The following is a 26,887-nucleotide window of genomic DNA, read 5'->3' on the forward strand; positions in this document are numbered from 1 at the left end:
GATTACATCAGAGAAGGCCAGGTACCCTACACCATAAGAGGGGGTTTGCAATTTTGACTTGTCTACTTAAATATCACCAAAATCTGATTACAAGGTCAATTACGTCCCTGGGTGGGATTGAACCACCAACCTTTTGATTAATAGCTGAACACACTAACCGATTGCGCCACAGAGACACTTTGCAAAAAGTCCATACTGACAAAGATTAATAAGCATTCATCTAGAACGTTTCCTAGAAAAACTTTAAAAAGTCAATAATCTGGAGAGTTTTTGTAAGATGTTTCTTCCAGCAACCAATGAAGAAACACATTGGTACTTTCGCATGATGAGTGAGTGCTTCAGGATCTCTTGCACTTACATGTGCAGCAGAGTACTGCAATGGAAGCATGCTGGGCCCATAACCCAGAGGTAGGCAGATTGAAACTATCCTTTGCTATATGCATTTTTTTTTTGTTCATTAAAGTAATCCAAAACTGGGATTGATATTTTAGCTTTTATTTTTACTTAAAGTACAATAACTTTTACCATTTTAATTTGTTTTAGTGCAAAAGGCATATCAGCAGTCAGCACTAACTGGTGACATGCCATTTGTACAAGTAAGCCATGTGTGACTAATATATAAACATACTTTATTAAATAACACCTCAAACTATCATACCCTGGATTCAAACCTATAACCTGTTGAATTCTAATCAAACACCCTACCCATGGAGCTACTTGATCCTGCATCTTTTCTAACCTCCAAAAACAGATTCAGTTGCATTTTCCAGCGTGTTTTGTTTGCGCCTTTGCAAATGTCTTACATCGACAAACTTATTTAGTACTATTTTGCAAATAGGGTTACATTGTCGCAACATTGTGTTCCCTAATTGCTTGATTTTTTAAATGCAACAATTGATAAAGACACCTGATAATTGCTCTGTGGAGTCTTATTTTGTGTTTTGTGTTTAGTCTTTAGATCTGAATTTGAATGTACTTGTGAACTAACTTAATTTCCTACTTCTAAATTCATTCCTAAATTCACTACTTACATGAATCCTGTAGTTGGGCATTTTGGGACTTCGATTGTGGGCATTGTTTTGTGTCCAGACCAGCAGCAGGTGGTGTGCATTTGCTGGAAAGGCATCGAAGACCTCCGATATGCTGCATCTCCTGATGTGTGTCTCCCTCAAGTGGCTGTCAGCAAATGCCTGCTAGACACCCCATTCCAAGCTGATTGTGACATCATGGAACATGCATCATAGAACAGGCATGCTAAAACATGGGTCTTCAACCTGCGACCCTCCAGCTGCTGTGGAACTACACATCCCAGCATGCCCTGCCTCAGTTTTAGCATACCTTAATAGCAAAACTGTGGCAGGGCATGCTGGGATGTGTAGTTTCACAGCAGCTGGAGGGCCACAGGATGAAGACCCATGTGCTAGAGCCAAGCCGCAGGTACATTGAATGCTAGCAAGCTGAATATTTAAATCCTTTTTGTTCCGCAGCATTCCAATGCGGAAGATTCCATGGAACCAGAGATCCTTCCATTGAGAAGGACATGCTGCCTGGATGACTACACTGTGCAAATTAAATCACGGAGCCAGTTGGCTTGTGGGTGGCTCTGGTGACTGGGTGGTTGGGTGGGTGGTGTGTCGGAAGTGGAGCGCATGCAAATGATTGTGTATCATCCAGCTAGTGAGAGAGAAAACTCATGCAGGAGTGTGCCTGCTTGTCAGTGGGTTATGCACCTTGCCAGACGTTAAATCTACATAGAGCAGCTGGAGGGGACAAGAGCAGGTTTGCAAAATATAGATAGAAGAGCATATATGCTGGCGCATTCTCCATGATTGTGTCAGCTTATGTTTTGGTGCACTGCACTTTCCTCCACTAAGTTTTAGCCATTTTTGTTAAGCTCAAGTGTAGTTGCTTCTCGGCCTTTTGGCTGTGATCTTGTATCGTGGTTGAAGGGTCTGCTGGAGGGAGGGATTGTTTTCTTCATTGGCGAAAGACCAAAGATATTCCAGGATGGAAGGCTTGGGAACACTATCTGTTTTTCAGTTGTGGAAGAGCACAGAGGTCGGATTGGACTACATTCTATAGTAAAGGATATCTTTCTATTTATTGACCCTCCCCTTATATGTGTCTGTGTTACAATAAAGCTTCGGTTTTGTGAATCCCTCACCCTCTTACACTCCACACCCATAGCCTTATTAACTGTTGTATTATTGTATAGTTTAAATGTATAGTGCAGTTCATGATTTATAGTGTAGGCTGGCCTGTGCTGTAGTTCTGGAACTGTACTATACCGTCAGCATTTGTATTGTGTTTTGGCTGTGCTGCAACACTGTACTTATGTGTGTAATGTTTATGTATGTTTTTTAATGTCAATAAAAACTGCTTTTTCAAGCCAATATCTGAAAACAATCAATGTTTATCTTTGATGGCAATAAAAGTGGTATGATATTTGATGCTTTTGAAAGGCAATATCTGATATGTCCCCTATCTGGGAACCATATATTAAATGGCTTTTCAGAAAAGGGAGATGGGAGAAGAGCTTTCAGTACTTGTAGGACCGATGCACATAAAGAAGCAAAAAAACATACATAAACATTACACACATAAGTACCGCGTTGCGGCAATGCCAAAACACAATAGAAATGCTGACGGTATAGTACAGTTCAAGAACTACAGCACAGGCCAGCCTACACTATAAATCATGAACTGCACTATACATTTAAACTGTACAATAATACAACAGTTAATAAGGCTATGGGTGTGGAGTGTAAGAGGGTGAGGGAATCACAAGCCCGAAGCTTTATTGAAAGACTGACACATATAAGGGGAGGATTAATAAATAGAAAGACATCCTTTACTATAGAATGTAGTCCAATCCGGTCTTTCAACTCTTCCACAATTGAAAAACGGATAGTGTTCCCAAGCCTTCCATCCTGGAATATCTTTGGTCTTTCGCCAATGAAGAAAGCAATCCCTCCCTCCAGCAGACCCTTCAACCACAATACAAGATCACAGCCAAAAGGCCGAGAAGCAACTACACTTGAGCTTAACAAAAATGGCTAAAACTTAGTGGAGGAAAGTGCAGTGCACCAAAACATAAGCTGACACAATCATGGAGAATGCGCCAGCATATATGCTCTTCTATCTATATTTTGCAAACCTGCTCTTGTCCCCTCCAGCTGCTCTATGTAGATTTAACGTCTGGCAAGGTGCATAACCCACTGACAAGCAGGCACACTCCTGCATGAGTTTTCACTCTCACTAGCTGGATGATACACAATCATTTGCATGTGCTCCACCTCCGACACACCACCCACCCAACCACCCAGTCACCAGAGCCACCCACAAACCAACTGGCTCCGTGATTTAATTTGCACAGTGTAGTCATCCAGGCAGCATGTCCTTCTCAATGGAAGGATCTCTGGTTCCATGGAATCTTCCGCATTGGAATGCTGCGGAACAAAAAGGATTTAAATATTCAGCTTGCTAGCATTCAATGTACCTGCGGCTTGGCTCTAGCACATGGGTCTTCATCCTGTGGCCCTCCAGCTGCTGTGAAACTACACATCCCAGCATGCCCTGCCACAGTTTTGCTATAAGGTATGCTAAAACTGAGGCAGGGCATGCTGGGATGTGTAGTTCCACAGCAGCTGGAGGGTCGCAGGTTGAAGACCCATGTTTTAGCATGCCTGTTCTATGATGCATGTTCCGTGATGTCACAATCAGCTTGGAATGGGGTGTCTAGCAGGCATTTGCTGACAGCCACTTGAGGGAGACACACATCAGGAGATGCAGCATATCGGAGGTCTTCGATGCCTTTCCAGCAAATGCACACCACCTGCTGCTGGTCTGGACACAAAACAATGCCCACAATCGAAGTCCCAAAATGCCCAACTACAGGATTCATGTAAGTAGTGAATTTAGGAATGAATTTAGAAGTAGGAAATTAAGTTAGTTCACAAGTACATTCAAATTCAGATCTAAAGTCTAGTTAGTCCACACGTCCTGGCAGTCGCCAGCATTTAAAAATGCCTTGATTAGAGGTACGGAATTAAATGTAGATAAGAAGTAGACACAAAATAAGACTCCGCAGAGCAGTTATCAGGTGTTTTTATCAATTGTTGCATTTAAAAAATCAAGCAATTAGGGAACACAATGTTGCAACAATGTAACCCTATTTGCAAAATAGTACTAAATAAGTTTGTCGATGTAAGACATTTGCAAAGGCGCATCCAAAACACGCTGGAAAATGCAACTGAATCTGTTTTTGGAGGCTAGAATAGGAAATGTGCATCGGTCCTACAAGTACTGAAAGCTCTTCTCCCATCTCCCTTTTCTGAAAAGCCATTTAATGGTTCCCAGATAGGGGACATATCAGATATTGCCTTTCAAAAGCAGCAAATATCATACCACTTCTATTGCCATCAAAGATAAACATTGATTGTTTTCAGATATTGTATTGAAAAAGCAGTCTTTATTGACATAAAGAAGCAAAAAAACATACATAAACATTACACACATAAGTACTGTGTTGCAGCACAGCCAAAACACAATACAAATGCTGTCGGTATAGTACAGTTCAAGAACTACAGCACAGGTCAGCCTACACTATAAATCATGAACTGCACTATACATTTAAACAATACAATAGTTAATAAGGCTATGGGTGTGGAGTGTAAGAGGGTGACGGAATCACAAGCCCAAAGCTTTATTGAAAGACAGACACATATAAAGGGAGGATTAATAAATACAAAGATACCCTTTACTATAGAATGTAGTCCAATCCGGTCTTTCAACTCTTCCACAACTGAAAAACGGATAGTGTTCCCAAGCCTTCCATCCTGGAATATCTTCAGTCTCTCGCCAATGAAGAAAACAATCCCTCCAGCAGACTCTTCAACCACAATACAATATCACAGCCAAAAGAGCGAGAAGCAACTACACTTGCGTTTAAACAAAATGGCTAAAACTTAGTGGAGGAAAGTGCAGTGCACCAAAACATAAGCTGACACAATCATGGAGAATGCGCCAGCATATATGCTCTTCTGTCTATATTTTCCAAACCTGCTCTTGTCCCCTCCAGTTGCTCCATGTAGATTTGACGTCTGGCAAGGTGCATAACTCACTGACAAGCAGGCACACTCCTACATGAGTTTTCTCTCTCACTAGCTGGATGATACACATTCATTTGCATGTGCTCCACCTCCGACACACCGCCCACCCAACCACCCAGTCACCAGAGCCACCCACAAGCCAACTGGCTCCGTGATTTAATTTGCACAGTGCAGTCATCCAGGCAGCATGTCCTTCTCAATGGAATAATCTCTGGTTCCATGGAATCTTCCGCATTGGAATGCTGCGGAACAAAAAGGATTTAAACATTCAGCTTGCTAGCATTCAATGTACCTGCGGTTTGGTTCTAGCACATGGGTCTTCATCCTGTGGCCCTCCAGCTGCTGTGAAACTACACATCCCAGCATGCCCTGCCACAGTTTTGCTTTTAAGGTATGCTAAAACTGAGGCAGGGCATGCTGGGATATGTAGTTCCACAGCAGCTGGAGGGTCGCAGGTTGAAGACCCATGTTCTAGCATGCCTGTTCTATGATGCATGTTCCGTGATGTCACAATCAGCTTGGAATGGGGTGTCTAGCATGCATTTGCTGACAGCCACTTGAGGCAGACACACATCAGGGGATGCAGCATATCGGAGGTCTTCGATGCCTTTCCAGCAAATGCACACCACCAGCTGCTGGTCTGGACACAAAACAATGCCCACAATTGAAGGCTCAAAATGCCCAACTACAGGATTAATGTAAGTAGTGAATTTAGGAATGAATTTAGAAGTAGGAAATTAAGTTAGTTCACAAGTACATTCAAATTCAGATCTAAAGACTAGGTAGGCCTCACGTCCTGGCAGCACCCAGCATTTAAAAATGCCTTGATTATAGGTAGGGAATTAAATGTAGATAAGAAGTAGACACAAAAGAAGACTCCACAGAGCAATTATCAGGTGTCTTTATCAATTTTTGCATTTAAAAAATCAAGCAATTAGGGAACACAATGTTGCGACAATGTAACCCTATTTGCAAAATAGTACTAAATAAGTTTGTCGATGTAAGACATTTGCAAAGGCGCAAACAAAACACGCTGGAAAATGCAACTGAATCTGTTTTTGGAGGTTAGAATAGATGCAGGATCAAGTAGCTCAATGGGTAGGGTGTTTGATTAGAATTTAACAGGTTTTAGGTTTGAATCCTGGGTATGATAGTTTGAGGTGTTATTTAATAAAGTATGTTTATATATTAGTCACACATGGCTTACTTGTACAAATGGCATGTCACCAGTTAGTGCTGACTGCTGATATGCCATTTACACAAACATGCCATGTGTGACTGTATATGCATTTAAGGAGGGCACCCCTGCAATACCACAAACCATTGAGTGTCAAGTATACTAGATATATCTTCATATCTCATGTGCTTTCTCTGAGACCAATCTTGTTATGCCCCTTCCCCACAAGGCATGCGCCTTTTGTCCATATTGCAAAAATGGGGGGGAGGGCATATAATTCTCTGTCACAGGGCACCAAAAAGTCTAGTTATGGCTCTGGTATGCATTATGTAATCTGGCAGACCATCTCTCCAACACTGGCTGGTTGGAATAGAAATCCGGTTATCTATGTGAGCAAATGACCATCAACGATTTACTCTCAAACACTAAAAAATGGACAAAAATGGTCCCCTAAACAAATTGGTTAAATTTTGGGTTTAACCAATTTGTGTAATGACCATTTTTGACCACTTTTCTAGTGTTTGGGAGCAAATGGTTAATTGACATTTGCTCCTATACATTACCAGATTTTCATTCCAACCATCCAGACTGGATAGATAGCCTGACAGATAATTGTGTAGTGTACGCCCAGGATAACTGTTAGTCATGCTTTATTTTATGGCGGCACATAAATGGGTGGACAGATCCAGGGCAAGCACTGCCCACTCATGCATAGTTGTCAACTGATGTGAAGTTCCAGGGGGCAATCTCAGTTATAAAGGGAAGTATCTGGAAATTGTCCCTAGTTAAAAAAAAAAAAAAAAATTTGATCAACTCCATTTATTTAGTATGATATCCCAGGTGATAGGATGCCGGCAGTCAGAACAACATACTTTATTAAATAACACATCTCAAACTACCATACCCAGGATTCAAACCTATAACCTGTTGAATTCTAATCAAACACCCTACCTATTGAGCTATTTGATCCTGCATAAAAATTGTGAACATTATATGAAGCTATTGGTACTTTGCAAAAAAAAAGAATCAGCATTACAACGCAGCAGATCCATGCAGTTTGCAGCCACACACTACATGTATCTGCTCAGCCACAATGCTGATTATTTCTTCACAAAGTACAAGGTGAGCTCCAAACAGAATTCTCTAGCTTAGAATTATACCTTTCTTTGCCAAACCTAGAAGTCGGGCCCCCCACCCTGGGATCCCCCAGAGGGAGGCCTGCACCGTCATGCGGCAGGCTTGTCCGTTTTGGAAGCAGGCTGATGGGCAGCCCAGGATTGCTTCAGTCTGGGCTTGGCAGGTCTGGAAACATGAGCTTGCTTTGGGTATGCCTGACCTTGGGTACGCTTTACCTGGAGGATGAAAGGGCCAAGAAAAGTACTTTTAGCCTTCTGCGTGGTAGGAGTCATACTAGGTAGGCAAGCTGTTTTAGCAGTAGCCAGATCAGCTACAATCTTATTGAGGTCTTCTCCAAAAGGAGATTCAACTGAGGCAGCACAAGGGAACTCTCATCTGGGGACAACAACTGCAGGGAGAACACATATTTTCAGATGAACATGGTAGGGCAGAAGGCTGCCTAATACTGAAGCACCCCCAAACAACAAATCAAATGCAACTTACTTGACAGAGATGTGCCTGAGCAACGGCCCTCCCCAGCCCTATCCCAAATCATACTTATTTTGCATAGGAGATACCATGGTCATGAAGATTGTTCTCCCAGGGTTAGGTTCATTCATTGCATTCTGGGTATGCTGACCCCTGTGATTTCCCCAAATGTGGGAAACTCGACTGCATTATTTGTGGTAGTGGGGGACTGTATTTGTGCTTTCCTCTGGTCAGCTCTGGTAAAATTCAGATTTCTTTGTCTCAGATCTTCCTCTAGCCTTGTTCTTCTTTCGAGAGTTCCCTTGTGCTGCCTCAGTTGGATCTCCTTCACTTGACAGGGGGGTGCCCGAGCAGCGACCCTCCCCAGCTCTAGCCCAACTCCTACTTACCTGCCAGGTGAGATACTATGATCATGAAGTTGCTTCTCCCAGGGCAAGGCTCACCCATTGCACTCTGGGTGTGCTGCCCCTGCGATTTCCCCAAATGTGGGAAACTTGACTGCATAATTTGAGTTTTCCCTGGTCGGCTCTCATGTAATTCAGATCTCTTTGTCTCAGGTCTCTCTCCAGCCTAGTTTGCTGTCTGGTTCCACTTCTTTTTTCTTGAGCCCCTCCCTTCTATACCCTTGTGCACTATCCTGACTTCTCCTCCCGTCTGCTTACTTTGTGCCTCCCAATGCACAATGCAAACTACGGGTAGTGCTGCAGGGCCCACACCCTTTTACTTGCTTTACAGAGCAGCTCTGGAGCTGTTACAGTGCCCAGCTGCTGCAAGAAATCAGCTTGAATGCTTCAGGGGCTGGGGAATGGCCAACATGAGCCCCACACCGAAGGAGGGTGGGGGTGCTTAATGCGAACTAGGGGTCATCCAAGCACCACAAAAGGCCTCCATGCCCTGCACGCTCCTTTTCTCTTTTCATATGCAGACAAGGGTTGAAGCCAACTTTGACCCACTGCTTGGATGACATCACCATATTCAAATCCATCTGCTGCAGGCCATCCCCCAGGAATGCTTGCACTAGTTGTTGCATTTGGTTTGTTGTTTGGGGGTGCTTCAGTATTAGGCAGCCTTCTGCCACCCCATGTTCATCTGAAAATATGTGTTCTCCCTGCAGTTGTTGTCCCCAGATGAGAGTTCCCTTGTGCTGCCTCAGTTGAATCTCCTTTACTTGACAGAGATGTGCCTGAGCAGCGGCCCTCCCCAGCCCTATCCCAAATCATACTTATTTTGCATAGGAGATACTATTGTCATGAAGATTGTTTTCCCAGGGTGAGGTTCATTCATTGCATTCTGGGTATGCTGACCCCTGTGATTTCCCCAAATGTGGGAAACTCGACTGCATTATTTGTGGTAGTGGGGGACTGTATTTGTGCTTTCCTCTGGTCAGCTCTGGTAAAATTCAGATTTCTTTGTCTCAGATCTTCCTCTAGCCTTGTTCTTCTTTCGAGAGTTCCCTTGTGCTGCCTCAGTTGGATCTCCTTCACTTGACAGGGGGGTGCCCGAGCAGCGACCCTCCCCAGCTCTAGCCCAACTCCTACTTACCTGCCAGGTGAGATACTATGATCATGAAGTTGCTTCTCCCAGGGCAAGGCTCACCCATTGCACTCTGGGTGTGCTGCCCCTGCGATTTCCCCAAATGTGGGAAACTTGACTGCATAATTTGAGTTTTCCCTGGTCGGCTCTCATGTAATTCAGATCTCTTTGTCTCAGGTCTCTCTCCAGCCTAGTTTGCTGTCTGGTTCCACTTCTTTTTTCTTGAGCCCCTCCCTTCTATACCCTTGTGCACTATCCTGACTTCTCCTCCCGTCTGCTTACTTTGTGCCTCCCAATGCACAATGCAAACTACGGGTAGTGCTGCAGGGCCCACACCCTTTTACTTGCTTTACAGAGCAGCTCTGGAGCTGTTACAGTGCCCAGCTGCTGCAAGAAATCAGCTTGAATGCTTCAGGGGCTGGGGAATGGCCAACATGAGCCCCACACCGAAGGAGGGTGGGGGTGCTTAATGCGAACTAGGGGTCATCCAAGCACCACAAAAGGCCTCCATGCCCTGCACGCTCCTTTTCTCTTTTCATATGCAGACAAGGGTTGAAGCCAACTTTGACCCACTGCTTGGATGACATCACCATATTCAAATCCATCTGCTGCAGGCCATCCCCCAGGAATGCTTGCACTAGTTGTTGCATTTGGTTTGTTGTTTGGGGGTGCTTCAGTATTAGGCAGCCTTCTGCCACCCCATGTTCATCTGAAAATATGTGTTCTCCCTGCAGTTGTTGTCCCCAGATGAGAGTTCCCTTGTGCTGCCTCAGTTGAATCTCCTTTACTTGACAGAGATGTGCCTGAGCAGCGGCCCTCCCCAGCCCTATCCCAAATCATACTTATTTTGCATAGGAGATACTATTGTCATGAAGATTGTTTTCCCAGGGTGAGGTTCATTCATTGCATTCTGTGTATGCTGACCCCTGTGATTTCCCCAAATGTGGGAAACTCGACTGCATTATTTGTGGTAGTGGTGGACTGTGTTTGTGCTTTCCTCTGGTCAGCTCTGGTAAAGTCAGATTTCTTTGTCTCAGATCTTCCTCTAGCCTTGTTCTTCTTTTGAGAGTTCCCTTGTGCTGCCTCAGTTGGATCTCCTTCACTTGAAAGGTAGTGCCCGAGCAGCGACCCTCCCCAGCTCTAGCCCAACTCCTACTAACCTGCCAGGTGAGATACTATGATCATGAAGGTGCTTCTCCCAGGGCAAGGCTCACCCATTGCACTCTGGGTGTGCTGCCCCTTGCGATTTCCCCAAATGTGGGAAACTTGACTGCATAATTTGTGTTTCCCCTGGACGGCTCTCGTATAATTCAGATCTCTTTGTCTCAGGTCTCTCTCCAGCCTAGTATGCTGTCTGTTTCCACTTCTCTTTTCTTGAGCCCCTCCCTTCTATAACCTTGTGCACTATCCTGACTTCTCCTCCCGTCTGCTTACTTTGTGCCTTCCAATGCACAATGCAAACTACAGGTAGTGCTGCAGGGCCCACACCCTTTTACTTGCCTTACAGAGCAGCTCTGGAGCTGTTACAGTACCCAGCTGCTGCAAGAAATCAGCTTGAATGCTTCAGGGGCTGGGGCATGGCCAACATGAGCCCCACACCGAAGGAGGGTGGGGGTGTTTAATGCGAACTAGGGGTCATCCAAGCGTCGCAAAAGGCCGCCATGCCCTGCATATCCCTTTTCTCTTTTCATAAGCAGACGAGGGTTGAAGCAAACTTTGACCCACTGCTTGGATGACATCACTTGCTGCCTTTCCAATGAAGCAAGTTTAATTTAGTAATAGGTGAAAAACCATCCCTACAAAGGTGTTAATCAGATACTTGGCTTTGTGGACACTTTTCAGAGAACAAATTAGTTAGCATAAAAATAAAGCCAGAAAATGAAGAGCTGTTTAATCACTCAATTGGATTTTTCTGCAAGCGTATTTCTTTTTCTCTGCAACCCACTGCTAAGTTGTGCTTCCTAGCTGTTCTTTTATAAAATCACTTAATCAAATCTAACTCTGATTACATCAGAGAAGGCCAGGTACCCTACACCATAAGAGGGGGTTTGAAATTTTGACTTGTCTACTTAAAGATCACCAAAATCTGATGACAAGGTCAATAACATCCCTGGGTGGGATTGAACCACCAACCCTTTGGTTAATAACCAAACACACTAACCGATTGCACCACCGAGACACTTTGCAAAAGTACATACTGACAAAGGTTAATAAGCATTCATCTAGAACGTTTCCTAGAAAACTTTAAAAAGTCAATAATCTGGAGAGTTTTTGTAAAATGTTTCTTCCATCAACCAATGAAGAAACGCATTGGTACTTTCCCATGATGAGTGAGTGCTTCAGGATCTCTTGCACTTACATGTGCAGCAGAGTACTGCAATGGAAGCATGCTGGGCCCCTTAACCCAGAGGTAGGCAGATTGAAACTATCCTCTGCTATATGCATTTTTTTTTTTGTTAATTAAAGTAATCCAAAACTGGGATTGATATTTTTGCTCTTTTATTTTTACTTAAAGTACAATAACTTTTACCATTTTAATTTGTTTTAATAGTATATTGACAGTATTGTTTTCTTTCAAAAATCCACTTAATTTTCTTTACCCTATTATTAAAATGGTAATTGACAAAAACAAACTACATTGTCACCAGAAGAGCAATACAAAATGTACAAGTGATATATTAAAATCATCTTTCCAGCTTGAATTTCAATGATGCATTGGGGCAACGATTTTGTGAGAAACATCTTCACCCTTAAATAAAGATTTTCTTAATTCCTTACCTGTGTGCTAATTAGATATCACCTTGTTTTCACATTAAACAGACTTCCACATGAGAAAGCAGCAAGGATGCAGTGGCGTTAATGTTTCCTGGTGTCAACCTGTATTATTTCAGTAGATATTGAAATGAGGATGCATCTTGCTGCCTTTCCAATGAAGCAAGTTTAATTTAGTAATAGGTGAAAAACCATCCCTACAAAGATGTTAATCAGATACTTGGCTTTGTGGACACTTTTCAGAGAACAAATTTGTTAGCATAAAAATAAAGCCAGAAAATGAAGAGCTGTTTAATCACTCAATTTGATTTTTTTGCCAGCATATTTCTTTTTCTCTGCAAACCACTGCTAAATTGTGCTTCCTAGCTGTTTTTATAAAATCACTGAATCAAATCTAACTCTGATTACATCAGAGAAGGCCAGGTACCCTACACCATAACAGGGGTTTTTGAAATTTTGACTTGTCTACTTAAAGATCACCAAAATCTGATAACAAGGTCAATTACATCCCTGGGTGGGATTGAACCACCAACCTTTTGGTTAATAGCTGTACACACTAACTGATTGCGCCACAGCGACACTTTGCAAAAGTACATACTGACAAAGGCTAATAAGCATTCATCTAGAACGTTTCCTAGAAAAACTTTAAATAGTCAATAATCTGGAGAGTTTTTGTAAGATGTTTCTTCCATCAACCAATGAAGAAACACATTGGTACTTTCCCATGATGAGTGAGTGCTTCAGGATCTCTTGCAATTACATGTGCAGCAGAGTACTGTAATGGAAGCATGCTGGGTCCATAGCCCAGAGGTAGGCAGATTGAAACTATCCTCTGCTATATGCGTTTTTTTTTTGTTAATTAAAGTAATCCAAAACTGGGATTGATATTTTTGCTCTTTTATTTTTACTTAAAGTACAATAACTTTTACCATTTTCATTTGTTTTAATAGTATATTGACAGTATTGTTTTCTTTCAAAAATCCACTTAATTTTCTTTACCCGATTATTAAAATGGTAATTGACAAAAACAAACTACATTGTCACCAGAAGAGCAATACAAAATGTACAAGTGATATATTAAAATCATCTTTCCAGCTTGAATTTCAATGATGCATTGGGGCAACGATTTTGTGAGAAACATCTTCACCCTTAAATAAAGATTTTCTTAATTCCTTACCTGTGTGCTAATTAGATATCACCTTGTTTTCACATTAAACAGACTTCCACATGAGAAAGCACAAAGGATGCAGTGGCATTAATGTTTCCTGGTGTCAACCTGTATTATTTCAGTAGATATTGAAATGAGGATGCATCTTGCTGCCTTTCCAATGAAGCAAGTTTAATTTAGTAATAGGTTAAAAACCATCCCTACAAATGTGTTAATCAGAAACTTGGCTTTGTGGACACTTTTCAGAGAACAAATTTGTTAGCATAAAAATAAAGCCAGAAAATGAAAAGCTGTTTAATCACTCAATTGGATTTTTTTGCCAGCATATTTCTTTTTCTCTGCAACCCACTGCTAAATTGTGCTTCCTAGCTGTTTTTATAAAATCACTGAATCAAATCTAACTCTGATTACATCAGAGAAGGCCAGGTACCCTACACCATAAGAGGGGGTTTGAAATTTTCACTTGTCTACATAAAGATCACCAAAATCTGATAACAAGGTCAATTACGTCCCTGGGTGGGATTGAACCACCAACCTTTTGGTTAATAGCCTTACACAGTAACTGATTGCGCCACAGCAACACTTTGTAAAAGTCCATACTGACAAAGGCTAATAAGCATTCATCTAGAACGATTCCTAGAAACATTTTAAAAAGTCAATAATGTGGAGAGTTTTTGTAAGATGTTTCTTCCATCAACCAATGAAGAAACACATTGGTACTTTCCCATGATGAGTGAGTGCTTCAGGATCTCTTGCACTTACATGTGCAGCAGAGTACTGTAATGGAAGCATGCTGGGTCCATAACCCAGAGGTAGGCAGATTGAAACTATCCTTTGCTATATGCATTTTTTTTTTGTTCATTAAAGTAATCCAAAACTGGGATTGATATTTTAGCTTTTATTTTTACTTAAAGTACAATAACTTTTACCATTTTAATTTGTTTTAGTGCAAATGGCATATCAGCAGTCAGCACTAACTGGTGACATGCCATTTGTACAAGTAAGCCATGTGTGACTAATATATAAACATGCTTTATTAAATAACACCTCAAACTATCATACCCAGGATTCAAACCTATAACCTGTTGAATTCTAATCAAACACCCTACCCATGGAGCTACTTGATCCTGCATCTTTTCTAACCTCCAAAAACAGATTCAGTTGCATTTTCCAGCGTGTTTTGTTTGCGCCTTTGCAAATGTCTTACATCGACAAACTTATTTAGTACTATTTTGCAAATAGGGTTACATTGTCGCAACATTGTGCTCCCTAATTGCTTGATTTTTTAAATGCAACAATTAATAAAGACACCTGATAATTGCTCTGTGGAGTCTTATTTTGTGTTTTGTGTTTAGTCTTTAGATCTGAATTTGAATGTACTTGTGAACTAACTTAATTTCCTACTTCTAAATTCATTCCTAAATTCACTACTTACATGAATCCTGTAGTTGGGCATTTTGGGACTTCGATTGTGGGCATTGTTTTGTGTCCAGACCAGCAGCAGGTGGTGTGCATTTGCTGGAAAGGCATCGAAGACCTCCGATATGCTGCATCTCCTGATGTGTGTCTCCCTCAAGTGGCTGTCAGCAAATGCCTGCTAGACACCCCATTCCAAGCTGATTGTGACATCATGGAACATGCATCATAGAACAGGCATGCTAAAACATGGGTCTTCAACCTGCGACCCTCCAGCTGCTGTGGAACTACACATCCCAGCATGCCCTGCCTCAGTTTTAGCATACCTTAATAGCAAAACTGTGGCAGGGCATGCTGGGATGTGTAGTTTCACAGCAGCTGGAGGGCCACAGGATGAAGACCCATGTGCTAGAGCCAAGCCGCAGGTACATTGAATGCTAGCAAGCTGAATATTTAAATCCTTTTTGTTCCGCAGCATTCCAATGCGGAAGATTCCATGGAACCAGAGATCCTTCCATTGAGAAGGACATGCTGCCTGGATGACTACACTGTGCAAATTAAATCACGGAGCCAGTTGGCTTGTGGGTGGCTCTGGTGACTGGGTGGTTGGGTGGGTGGTGTGTCGGAAGTGGAGCGCATGCAAATGATTGTGTATCATCCAGCTAGTGAGAGAGAAAACTCATGCAGGAGTGTTCCTGCTTGTCAGTGGGTTATGCACCTTGCCAGACGTTAAATCTACATAGAGCAGCTGGAGGGGACAAGAGCAGGTTTGCAAAATATAGATAGAAGAGCATATATGCTGGCGCATTCTCCATGATTGTGTCAGCTTATGTTTTGGTGCACTGCACTTTCCTCCACTAAAATTAATGTGTCACACCCATTGGCAGCAACCTTAGAATAGCTGCTGACGGGCACAATTGAGAAAGGAAGGGGGGGGGACATTTGAATCCAGCACATAGATGCAATTCAAATATGTAATTCGTACCTTCCTATTTTAAAATATAATGGATGAACCTCACCCTGTGAGAACAATCTTCATGATCAAGAGATCTCATATGCAAAATAAATATGAGTTGGGATAGGGCTGGGGAGGGCTGCTCGGGCAGCACCTCCCCCGTCAAGTTAAGGAGATTCAACTGAGGAAGCACAAGGGAACTCTCGTCTGGGGACAACAACTGCAGGGAGACCACATCTTTTCAGATGAACATGGGAGGGCGGAAGGCTGCCTAATACTGAAGCACCATATGCAACAACTAGTACAAGCATTCCTGGGGGAAGGTCTGCAGCAGACGGATTTGCATACGGTGATGTTATCCAAGCAGTGGGCCAAAGTTGACTGGAACCCTCATCTGCATATGAAAAGAGAAAAGGGGCATGCAGGGCATGGCGGCCTTTTGCAGTGCTTGGATGACCCCTAGTTCACATTAAACACCCCCACCCTCCTTTGGTGTGGGGCTCATGTTGGCCATGCCCCATCCCCTGAAGCATTCAAGCTGATTTCTTGCAGCAGCTGGGCACTGTAACAGCTCCAGAGCTGTTCTGTAAGGCAAGTAAAAGGGTGTGGGCCCTGCAGCACCACCTGTAGTTCGCATTGTGCGTTGGAAGGCACAAAGTAAGCAGACGGGAGGAGAAGTCAGGATAGTGCGCAAGGGCATTATTTTCTCTTAGTCCGTAGAGGATGCTGGGGTCACATTAAGAACCATGGGGTATAGACGGGATCCGCAAGAGACATGGGCACTTTAAGACTTTCAAAGGGTGTGAACTGGCTCCTCCCTCTATGCCCCTCCTCCAGACTCCAGTTATAGGAACTGTGCCCAGGGAGACGGACATTTCGAGGAAAGGATTTATTGTTAAACTAAGGTGAGCATCTTACCAGCTCACACCTTAAACATGCCGCAGAACGTGGCATTCAACAGAACACAAGCCAACGGCATGAACAATTGCAGCAAAAAGCTGACCAGAACCATAACACAACATGTGTATAACCACAAGTAATAACTGCAGACACAGTATGGACTGGGACGGGTGCCCAGCATCCTCTACAGACTAAGAGAAAAGGATTTACCGGTAGGTATTAAAATCCTATTTTCTCATACGACCTAGAGGATGCTGGGGTCACATTAAGAACCATGGGGTTATACCAAAGCTCTTGAACGGGTGGGAGAGTGCGTACGACTCTGCAGCACCGAATGACCCAACTTAAGGTTATCATCAGCCAAGGTATCAAACTTGTAAAACTTAGCAAAAGTGTTTACTAAATAGCTGCTCGGCAAAGTTGCAATGCCGAGACTCCCCGACCAGCTGCCAAGGATGAACCCACCTTTCTAGTAGAATGGGTCTTCACCTACTTCAGTAACGGCAATCCTGCCGTGGAACGAGCATGCTGAATCTTACCACAGATCCAGCGCATAATGGTCTGCATGGAAGCAGGACACCAAATCCTGTTGGGAGCATACAGGACAAACAGAGCCTCTGTTTTCCTAATCTGAACCGTTCTGGTGACATACATTTTCAAAGTTCTGACCACAGCCAGAGACTTTGACTCAACGAAGGTGTCAGTGGCCAAAGGCACCATGTGGAAAGATGAACCACCTTCGGCAGAAATTGTTGACGTGTCCTCAATTCTGCTCTATCTTCATGAAAGATCAAATAAAGGCTCTTGTGATACTGCATGGTTTGTACTGTTTTCCATGTGCTCCCAGACCTTTAAGCAAGTAGCATGGTCAAGAAAGTTCTGTTTGAAAAGAAACAACATTTACTGTCATTGTTATGCAAATAAACTTACATTAAAGCTAACAAGAAAGCACACTCGTTCTGTCTTTAAACTGATAAAAGAAACCCCAATAATATGGGGCATGCAAAAATTGAGAAAAAACTCAGTTTTGCTCCTCTCCACGGAAATCTTTAATAAAAGGCGAAATATTTGTTAGTTCTGAAGAGAAACCAGAGCATGACCAAGATGCCACCTGTCGCCTGAGTGCCATGCCAGCAGTTCTCATTCAGCTGAAAGTGAGCACCCAATTTGAATGAAAGAAAGCAGATTTCTCACCAGGCTTCCCCTTGCTATAAACATGGTTTGTACTCTTTTCTATGTGCTCCCAGATCTTTCAAGCAATTAGTATAGTCAAGAAAGTTCTGTTTGAAAAGAAACAAACATTTACTGTCATTTCTATGCAAATGAGCTTACATTAAAGCACACTCGTTCTATCTTTAAACCGATAAAAGAAACCCCAATAAGACGGAGCATGCAAAAATTGAGATAAAACTCAGTTTTGCTCCTCTCCACGGAAATCTTTAGTAAAAGGCGAAAGATCTGTTCGTTTTGAAGAGAAACCAGAGCATGACCAAGATTCCACCTGTCGCCTGAGTGCCATGCCAGCAATCCTCATTCAGCTCAAAGTGAGCACCCAATTTGAAAGAAAGAAAGCAGATTTCTCACCAGGCTTCCCCTTGCTATAAACATGGTTTGTACTCTTTTCCATGTGCTCCCAGATCTTTCAAGCAATTAGTGTGGTCAAGAAAGTTCTGTTTGAAAAGAAACAAACATTTACTGTCATTTCTATGCAAATGAGCTTACATTAAAGCACACTCGTTCTATCTTTAAACCGATAAAATAAAATCCCAATAAGATGGGGCATGCAAAAATTGAGATAAAACTCAGTTTTGCTCCTCTCCACGGAAATCTTTAGTAAAAGGCGAAAGATTTGTTCGTTCTGAAGAGAAACCAGAACATGACCAAGATTCCACCTGTCGCCTGAGTGCCATGCCAGCAGTCCTCATTCAGCTCAAAGTGAGCACCCAATTTGAAAGAAAGAAAGCAGATTTCTCACCAGGCTTCCCCTTGCTATAAACATGGTTTGTACTCTTTTCCATGTGCTCCCAGATCTTTCAAGCATTTAGTATAGTCAAGAAAGTTCTGTTTGAAAAGAAACAAACATTTACTGTCATTTCTATGCAAATGAGCTTACATTAAAGCACACTCGTTCTATCTTTAAACCGATAAAAGAAACCCCAATAAGACGGAGCATGCAAAAATTGAGATAAAACTCAGTTTTGCTCCTCTCCACGGAAATCTTTAGTAAAAGGCGAAAGATCTGTTCGTTTTGAAGAGAAACCAGAGTATGACTAAGATTCCACCTGTCGCCTGAGTGCCATGCCAGCAGTCCTCATTCAGCGCAAAGTGAGCACCCAATTTGAAAGAAAGAAAGCAGATTTCTCACCAGGCTTCCCCTTGCTATAAGCATGGTTTGTACTCTTTTCCATGTGCTCCCAGATCTTTCAAGCAATTAGAATGGTCAAGAAAGTTCTGCTTGAAAAGAAACAGACATTTATAGTCATTGTTATGCAAATAAACTTACATTAAAGCTAACAAGAAACTGATAAAAGAAACCCCAATAATATGGGGCATGCAAAAATTGAGATAAAACTCAGTTTTGCTCCTCTCCACAGAAATCTTTAATAAAAGGCGAAAGATTTGTTCGTTCTGAAGAGAAACCAGAGCATGACCAAGATTCCACCTGTCGCCTAAATGCTGTGCCAGCAGTCCTCATTCAGATCAAAGTGAGCGCCCAACTTGAAAGTAAGCAGATTTCTCACCTGGCTTCTCCTTGCTATAAGCATGGTTTGTACTGTATTCCATGTGCTCCCAGATCTTTCAAGCAAGTAGCATGGTCAAGAAAGTTCTGTTTGAAAAGAAACAAACATTTACTGTCATTTCTATGCAAATGAGCTTACATTAAAGCACACTCATTCTATCTTTTAACCGATAAAAGAAACCCCAAAAAGATGGGGCATGCAAAAATTGAGATAAAACTCGGTTTTGCTCCTCTCCACGGAAATCTTTAATAAAAGGCGAAAGATTTGTTCGTTCTGAAGAGAAACCAGAGCATGACCAAGATTTTTATCTGAAAATATGTGTTCTCCCTGCAGTTGTTGTCCCCAGATGAGAGTTCCCTTGTGCTGCCTCAGTTGAATCTCCTTTACTTGACAGAGATGTGCCTGAGCAGCGGCCCTCCCCAGCCCTATCCCAAATCATACTTATTTTGCATAGGAGATACCATGGTCATGAAGATTGTTCTCCCAGGGTGAGGTTCATTCATTGCATTCTGGGTATGCTGACCCCTGTGATTTTCCCAAATGTGGGAAACTCGCTTTTATACCCTTGTGCACTATCCTGACTTCTCCTCCTGTCTGCTTACTTTGTGCCTTCCAATGCACAATGCAAACTACAGGTAGTGCTGCAGGGCCCACACCCTTTTACTTGCCTTACAGAGCAGCTCTGGAGCTGATACAGTGCCAAGCTGCTGCAAGAAATCAGCTTGAATGCTTCAGGGGATGGGGCATGGCCAACATGAGCCCCACACCGAAGGAGGGTGGGGGTGTTTAATGCGAACTAAGGGTCATCCAAGCGCCGCAAAAGGCCGCCATGCCCTGCATACCCCTTTTCTCTTTTCATATGCAGATGAGGGTTCCAGCCAACTTTGGCCCACTGCTTGGATGACATCACCGTATGCAAATCCGTCTTCTGCAGAACTTCCCCCAGGAATGCTTGCACTAGTTGTTGCATTTGGTTTGTTGTTTGGGGGTGCTTCAGTATTAGGCAGCCTTCTGCCCTCCCATGTTCATCTGAAAATATGTGTTCTCCCTGCAGTTGTTGTCCCCAGATGAGAGTTCCCTTGTGCTGCCTCAGTTGAATCTCCTTTACTTGACAGAGATGTGCATGAGCAGCGGCCCTCCCCAGCCCTATCCCAAATCATACTTATTTTGCATAGGAGATACCATGGTCATGAAGATTGTTCTCCCAGGGTGAGGTTCATTCATTGCATTTTGGGTATGCTGACCCCTGTGATTTACCCAAATGTGGGAAACTCGACTGCATTATTTGTGGTAGTGGGGGACTGTGTTTGTGCTTTCCTCTGGTCAGCTCTGTTAAAACTCAGATTTCTTTGTCTCAGATTTTCCTCTAGCCTTGTTCTTCTTTCGAGAGTTCCCTTGTGCTGCCTCAGGTGGATCTCCTTCACTTGACAGGGGGGTGCCCGAGCAGCGACCCTCCCCAGCTCTAGCCCAACTCCTACTTACCTGCCAGGTGAGATACTATGATCAGGAAGGTGCTTCTCCCAGGGCAAGGCTCACCCATTGCACTCTGGGTGTGCTGCTCCTACGATTTCCCCAAATGTGGGACACTTGACTGCATAATTTGTGTTTCCTCTGGTCGGCTCTCGTATAATTCAGATCTCTTTGTCTCAGGTCTTTCTCCAGCCTAGTTTGCTGTCTGTTTCCACTTCTTTTATCTTGAGCCCCTCCCTTCTATACCCTTGTGCACTATCCTGACTTCTCCTCCCGTCTGCTTACTTTGTGCCTTCCAATGCACAATGCAAACTACAGGTAGTGCTGCAGGGCCCACACAATCTTTTACTTGCCTTAAAGAGCAGCTCTGGAGCTGTTACAGTGCCCAGCTGCTGCAAGAAATCAGCTTGAATGCTTCAGGGGATGGGGCATGGCCAACATGAGCCCCACACCAAAGGTGGGTGGGGGTGTTTAATGCGAACTAGGGGTAATCCAAGCACCGCAAAAGGCCGCCATGCCCTGCACGCCCCTTTTCTCTTTTCATATGCAGATGAGGGTTGAAGCCAACTTTGACCCACTGCTTGGATGACATCACCATATGCAAATCCATCTGCTGCAGGCCTTGCCCCAGGAATGCTTGCACTAGTTGTTGCATTTGGTTTGTTGTTTGGGGGTGCTTCAGTATTAGGCAGCCTTCTGCCCTCCCATGTTCATCTGAAAATATGTGTTCTCCCTGCAGTTGTTGTCCCCAGATGAGAGTTCCCTTGTGCTGCCTCAGTTGAATCTCCTTTACTTGACAGAGATGTGCCTGAGCAGCGGCCCTCCCAGCCCTATCCCAAATCATACTTATTTTGCATAGGAGACACCATGGTCATGAAGATTGTTCACCCAGGGTGAGGTTCATTCATTGCATTCTGGGTATGCTGACCCCTGTGATTTCCCCAAATGTGGGAAACTCGCCTGCATTTTTTGTGGTAGTGGGGGACTGTGTTTGTGTTTTCCTCTGGTCAGCTCTGGTAAAAGTCAGATTTCTTTGTCTCATATATTCCTCTAGCCTTGTTCTTCTTTCGAGAGTTCCCTTGTGCTGCCTCAGTTGGATCTCCTTCACTTGACAGGGGGGTGCCCGAGCAGTGACCCTCCCCAGCTCTAGCCCAACTCCTACTTACCTGCCAGGTGAGATACTATGATCATGAAGGTGCTTCTCCCAGGGCAAGGCTCACCCATTGCACTCTGGGTGTGCTGCTCCTGTGATTTCCCCAAATGTGGGAAACTTGATTGCATAATTTGTGTTTCCCCTGGTCGGCTCTCGTATAATTCAGATCTCTTTGTCTCAGGTCTCTCTCCAGCCTAGTTTGCTGTCTGTTTCCACTTCTCTTTTCTGGAGCCACTCCCTTCTATGCCCTTGCGCACTATCCTGACTTCTCCCGTCTGCTTACTTTGTGCCTTCCAACGCACAATGCGAACTACAGGTAGTGCTGCAGGGCCCACACCCTTTTAGTTGCCTTACAGAGCAGCTCTGGAGCTGTTACAGTGCCCAGCTGCTGCAAGAAATCAGCTTGAATGCTTCAGGGGCTGGGGCATAGCCAACATGAGCCCCACACCAAAGGAGGGTGGGGGTGTTTAATGCGAACTAGGGGTCATCCAAGCACCGCAAAAGGCCGCCATGCCCTGCATGCCCCTTTTCTCTTTTCATATGCAGATGAGGGTTCCAGCCAACTTTGGCCCACTGCTTGGATGACATCACCGTATGCAAATCCGTCTGCTGCAGACCTTCCCCCAGGAATGCTTGTACTAGTTGTTGCATATGGTTTGATATTTGATGGTGCTTCAGTATTAGGCAGCCTTCCGCCCTCCCATGTTCATCTGAAAAGATGTGGTCTCCCTGCAGTTGTTGTCCCCAGACGAGAGTTCCCTTGTGCTTCCTCAGTTGAATCTCCTTAACTTGATGGGGGAGGGGCTGCCCGAGCAGCCACCCTCCCCAGCCCTATCCCAACTCATACTTATTTTGCATATGAGATCTCTTGATCATGAAGATTGTTCTCACAGGGTGAAGTTCATCCATTATATTTTAAAATAGGAAGGTACAAATTACATATTTGAATTGCATCTATGTGCTGGATTCAAATGTCCCCCCCCCCCTTCCTTTCTCAATTGTGCCCATCAGCAGCTATTCTAAGGTTGATGCCAATGGGTGTGACACATTAATTTCTTCTGTGGGGTACACAGGACTCCACAAGGATTCACATTGGGGTGTAGAGTAGGATCTTGATCTGAGGCACCAACCGACTCAAAGCTTTTGACTGTTCCCAAGATGCTCAGCGCATCCTCCTCTATAACCCCGCTTCCATGAACAGGGAGCTCAGTTTGTAGTTGGTGCCTTCAGTAGCAGGCCACTTAACAGGGGCCTGCCTCAGGAAGCCAATTCTTAGCTATTCATTTTGACAAGAAAAGAAGAACTTGTTTTATGAGAATCTACAAGGGCTGCAGCAGGCTAGGTCTAATAGACATCTTTACTGCAGCTTCATCACTCCCAGCGGCACTGTATACTCCCGTGCCCTGGTTGCTGGGTCACTGCAGCGGAGGCTCCGGATTCTTCCTAAGGTCAGTCACACACACACCGCCCTTCCGGATCACGAGGCCGCTGATGAAGGGGAGCGTGGCCGTAGGGGGTGGACCGTGTGCGCACTGGCGTGGACACTGATTACTGGGCAGCCGCTCCACTAGCCACCAGGTACAGTTAAGGAGCACAGGTCTGGGGGGTTTTCTCCTATATTAAACCAATTTTGTACTGCCCGCAGCGCATTGTGATAGGTAATAGGGCCTGATTCAGGTTGGATTGCAATCACAATAAGTGATCCAACTGCAAAAATTGCTAAGAGCATACGCATGTGCCTGCATTTTCTGCAGCACCCCACAGAGAATGCGATCGCCTCTGCCTGTCAATCGGGGCAGGGGGGGAGAGGGGGGTCAGCAACACTCCATTTCCAAGTCAGGGATGGAGCGGTGCGGGGGCAAGGCTTCAAAATGGGGTCTGCAATGGAGGAGACACAGGGGGCGTGGTCACAGCAGCTGTATGACATCACATTCAGCCGCTGTGATCACAAAAATGGTGGCGGCTTCCTGCGCGCACATACAGTCTGCACCAGCAGGAGGCTACACCATTTTTTATGATCACGCTGAACTGCAGTGCGACTGCAATTACAGCATGGTCAAGAAGGGAGGCGTCATGCTGGGTGGCCATAAGAGATGAGCGGGTTCGGTTCCTCGGAATCCGAACCCGCCCGAGCTTCACCCTTTTTTGCTCGGGTCCGAGCAGACTCGGATCCTCTCGCCTTGCTCGGTTAACCCGAGCGCGCCCGAACGTCATCATCCCGCTGTCGGATTCTCACGAGACTTGGATTCTATATAAGGAGCCGCGCGTCGCCGCCATTTTCACACGTGCATTGAGATTGATAGGGAGAGGACGTGGCTGGCGTCCTCTCCGTTTAGATTAGAAGATAGAGACGAGTGACATTTGATTTACTACTAATTTGGGGAGCAGTTGAACTTGTCAGGAGTACTCAGTAGTGCAGAGTTTTGCTGATAGTGACCACCAGTTTTATTATTTATAATCCGTTCTCTGCCTGAAAAAAAACGATACACATACCATATCTGTGCTCAGCCTCAGTGTGCTGCATGATATATCATCTATGTATATCTGACTGTGCTGAGTGCTCACTGCTCACACAGCTTAATTGTGGGGGAGACTGGGGAGCAGTTATAGCAGGAGTACAGTGCACACTTTTGCTGCCAGTGTGACCACCAGTATATTGTCTGCCTGAAAAAGTTAAACACTCCTGTGGTGTTTTTTTTTTATTCTATAAATGCATTCTGCTGACAGTGTCCAGCAGGTCCGTCATACATATATTATATAAATATTTACCTGCAGTAGTGTTATATATTTTTTTTCATCTTTATCATCTCTATATTAGCAGACGCAGTACGGTAGTCCACGGCTGTGGCTATCTCTGTGTCGTCAGTGCTCGTCCATAATTGTATACCTACCTACCTGTGGTGGTTTTTTTTTTTCTATCTTCTTCATACTAGTAGTTTAGGAGTCTACTGACAGTGTCCACCAGGTCCATCATTATATTATATACCTACAGTAGTAATATATTTATTATATTATCTATACTAGCAGACGCAGTACGGTAGTCCACGGCTGTGGCTATCTCTGTGTCGTCAGTGCTCGTCCATAATTGTATACCTACCTACCTGTGGTGGGGTTTTTTTTTATCTTCTTCATACTAGCAGTTTAGCAGTCTGCTGACAGTGTCCACCAGGTCCGTCATTATATTATATACCTACAGTAGTAATATATTTATTATATTATCTATACTAGCAGATGCAGTACGGTAGTCCACGGCTGTACCTACCTCTGTGTCGTCAGTGCTCGTCCATAATTGTATACCTACCTGTGGTGGGGTTTTTTTTTCTATCTTCTTCATACTAGTAGTTTAGGAGTCTGCTGACAGTGTCCACCAGGTCCGTCATTATATTATATACCTACAGTAGTAATATATTTAGTATATTATCTATACTAGCAGACGCAGTACGGTAGTCCACGGCTGTACCTACCTCTGTGTCGTCACTCGTCCATAATTGTATACCTAACTGTGGTGGTTTTTTTTTTCTATCTTCTTCATACTAGTAGTTTAGCAGTCTGCTGACAGTGTCCACCAGGTCCGTCATTATATTATATATACCTACAGTAGTTATATATATTTTTTTTTATATCATTAATTATCATCTCTATACTAGCAGACGCAGTACGGTAGGCCACGGCTGTGGCTATCTCTGTGTCGTCAGTGCTCGTCCATAATTGTATACCTACCTACCTGTGGTGGAAGTTTTTTTCTATCTTCTTCATACTAGTAGTTTAGCAGTCTGCTGACAGTGTCCACCAGGTCCGTCATTATATTATATATACCTACAGTAGTTATATATATATTTTTTTTTATATCATTAATTATCATCTCTATACTAGCAGACGCAGTACGGTAGTCCACGGCTGTAGCTACCTCTGTGTCGTCAGTCACTCGTCATCCATAAGTATACTAGTATCCATCCATCTCCATTGTTTACCTGAGGTGCCTTTTAGTTGTGCCTATTAAAATATGGAGAACAAAAATGTTGAGGTTCCAAAAATAGGGAAAGATCAAGATCCACTTCCACCTCGTGCTGAAGCTGCTGCCACTAGTCATGGCCGAGACGATGAAATTCCATCAACGTCGTCTCCCAAGGCCGATGCCCAATGTCATAGTACAGAGCATGTAAAATCCAAAACACAAAAGATCAGTAAAAAAATGACTCAAAAATCTAAATAAAAATCGTCGGAGGAGAAGCGTAAACTTGCCAATATGCCATTTACCACACGGAGTGGCAAGGAACGGCTGAGGCCCTGGCCTATCTTCATGGCTAGTGGTTCAGCTTCACATGAGGATGGAAGCACTCAGCCTCTCGCTAGAAAAATGAAAAGACTTAAGCTGGCAAAAGCACAGCAAAGAACTGTGCGTTCTTCAAAATCACAAATCCACAAGGAGAGTCCAATTGTGTCGGTTGCGATGCCTGACCTTCCCAACACTGGACGTGAAGAGCATGCACCTTCCACCATTTGCACGCCCCCTGCAAGTGCTGAAAGGAGCACCCGCAGTCCAGTTCCTGATAGTCAGATTGAAGATGTCAGTGTTGAAGTACACCAGGATGAGGAGAATATGGGTGTTGCTGGCGCTGGGGAGGAAATTGACAAGGAGGATTCTGATGGTGAGGTGGTTTGTTTAAGTCAGGCACCCGGCGAGACACCTGTTGTCCGTGGGAGGAATATGGCCATTGACATGCCTGGTGAAAATACAAAAAAAATCAGCTCTTCGGTGTGGAAGTATTTCAACAGAAATGCGGACAACAGGTGTCAAGCCGTGTGTTGCCTTTGTCAAGCTGTAATAAGTAGGGGTAAGGACGTTAACCACCTCGGAACATCCTCCCTTATACGTCACCTGCAGC

General features: G+C 43.9%; 16 non-coding genes and 1 pseudogene across 16 annotated transcripts; 11 read left to right on the forward strand and 6 right to left on the reverse strand.

Annotated features, from left to right (window-relative positions):
* Positions 1-7,958: 7,958 nt before the first annotated feature.
* Positions 7,959-8,122, forward strand: LOC135022877 (U1 spliceosomal RNA). Its single transcript, XR_010219895.1, has one exon. It is a non-coding gene; the product is annotated as a U1 spliceosomal RNA (small nuclear RNA).
* Positions 8,123-8,274: 152 nt separating this feature from the next.
* LOC135022889 (U1 spliceosomal RNA) lies at positions 8,275-8,437 on the forward strand. The gene has a single exon (XR_010219907.1). It is a non-coding gene; the product is annotated as a U1 spliceosomal RNA (small nuclear RNA).
* Positions 8,438-9,111: 674 nt separating this feature from the next.
* LOC135022959 (U1 spliceosomal RNA) lies at positions 9,112-9,275 on the forward strand. Its single transcript, XR_010219969.1, has one exon. It is a non-coding gene; the product is annotated as a U1 spliceosomal RNA (small nuclear RNA).
* A 152-nt stretch (positions 9,276-9,427) lies between these two features.
* On the forward strand, positions 9,428-9,590 carry LOC135022890 (U1 spliceosomal RNA). Its single transcript, XR_010219908.1, has one exon. It is a non-coding gene; the product is annotated as a U1 spliceosomal RNA (small nuclear RNA).
* Positions 9,591-10,264: 674 nt separating this feature from the next.
* On the forward strand, positions 10,265-10,428 carry LOC135022985 (U1 spliceosomal RNA). Its single transcript, XR_010219995.1, has one exon. It is a non-coding gene; the product is annotated as a U1 spliceosomal RNA (small nuclear RNA).
* A 150-nt stretch (positions 10,429-10,578) lies between these two features.
* Positions 10,579-10,742, forward strand: LOC135022835 (U1 spliceosomal RNA). The gene has a single exon (XR_010219855.1). It is a non-coding gene; the product is annotated as a U1 spliceosomal RNA (small nuclear RNA).
* Positions 10,743-17,618: 6,876 nt separating this feature from the next.
* On the reverse strand, positions 17,619-17,734 carry LOC135022951 (U5 spliceosomal RNA). Its single transcript, XR_010219961.1, has one exon. It is a non-coding gene; the product is annotated as a U5 spliceosomal RNA (small nuclear RNA).
* A 274-nt stretch (positions 17,735-18,008) lies between these two features.
* On the reverse strand, positions 18,009-18,124 carry LOC135022938 (U5 spliceosomal RNA). The gene has a single exon (XR_010219949.1). It is a non-coding gene; the product is annotated as a U5 spliceosomal RNA (small nuclear RNA).
* Positions 18,125-18,399: 275 nt separating this feature from the next.
* Positions 18,400-18,515, reverse strand: LOC135022931 (U5 spliceosomal RNA). Its single transcript, XR_010219942.1, has one exon. It is a non-coding gene; the product is annotated as a U5 spliceosomal RNA (small nuclear RNA).
* A 274-nt stretch (positions 18,516-18,789) lies between these two features.
* On the reverse strand, positions 18,790-18,905 carry LOC135022929 (U5 spliceosomal RNA). Its single transcript, XR_010219940.1, has one exon. It is a non-coding gene; the product is annotated as a U5 spliceosomal RNA (small nuclear RNA).
* A 264-nt stretch (positions 18,906-19,169) lies between these two features.
* On the reverse strand, positions 19,170-19,285 carry LOC135022943 (U5 spliceosomal RNA). Its single transcript, XR_010219954.1, has one exon. It is a non-coding gene; the product is annotated as a U5 spliceosomal RNA (small nuclear RNA).
* Positions 19,286-19,555: 270 nt separating this feature from the next.
* LOC135022937 (U5 spliceosomal RNA) lies at positions 19,556-19,671 on the reverse strand. Its single transcript, XR_010219948.1, has one exon. It is a non-coding gene; the product is annotated as a U5 spliceosomal RNA (small nuclear RNA).
* Positions 19,672-19,815: 144 nt separating this feature from the next.
* Positions 19,816-19,943, forward strand: LOC135022924 (U1 spliceosomal RNA; annotated as a pseudogene).
* A 593-nt stretch (positions 19,944-20,536) lies between these two features.
* LOC135022962 (U1 spliceosomal RNA) lies at positions 20,537-20,700 on the forward strand. Its single transcript, XR_010219972.1, has one exon. It is a non-coding gene; the product is annotated as a U1 spliceosomal RNA (small nuclear RNA).
* Positions 20,701-20,852: 152 nt separating this feature from the next.
* Positions 20,853-21,015, forward strand: LOC135022870 (U1 spliceosomal RNA). The gene has a single exon (XR_010219888.1). It is a non-coding gene; the product is annotated as a U1 spliceosomal RNA (small nuclear RNA).
* A 675-nt stretch (positions 21,016-21,690) lies between these two features.
* Positions 21,691-21,854, forward strand: LOC135022813 (U1 spliceosomal RNA). Its single transcript, XR_010219835.1, has one exon. It is a non-coding gene; the product is annotated as a U1 spliceosomal RNA (small nuclear RNA).
* A 152-nt stretch (positions 21,855-22,006) lies between these two features.
* LOC135022900 (U1 spliceosomal RNA) lies at positions 22,007-22,169 on the forward strand. Its single transcript, XR_010219918.1, has one exon. It is a non-coding gene; the product is annotated as a U1 spliceosomal RNA (small nuclear RNA).
* Positions 22,170-26,887: the final 4,718 nt, after the last annotated feature.

Source organism: Pseudophryne corroboree, unplaced genomic scaffold (assembly GCF_028390025.1).
Source record: "Pseudophryne corroboree isolate aPseCor3 unplaced genomic scaffold, aPseCor3.hap2 scaffold_394, whole genome shotgun sequence".
NCBI classification, from domain to species: Eukaryota; Metazoa; Chordata; class Amphibia; order Anura; family Myobatrachidae; genus Pseudophryne; species Pseudophryne corroboree.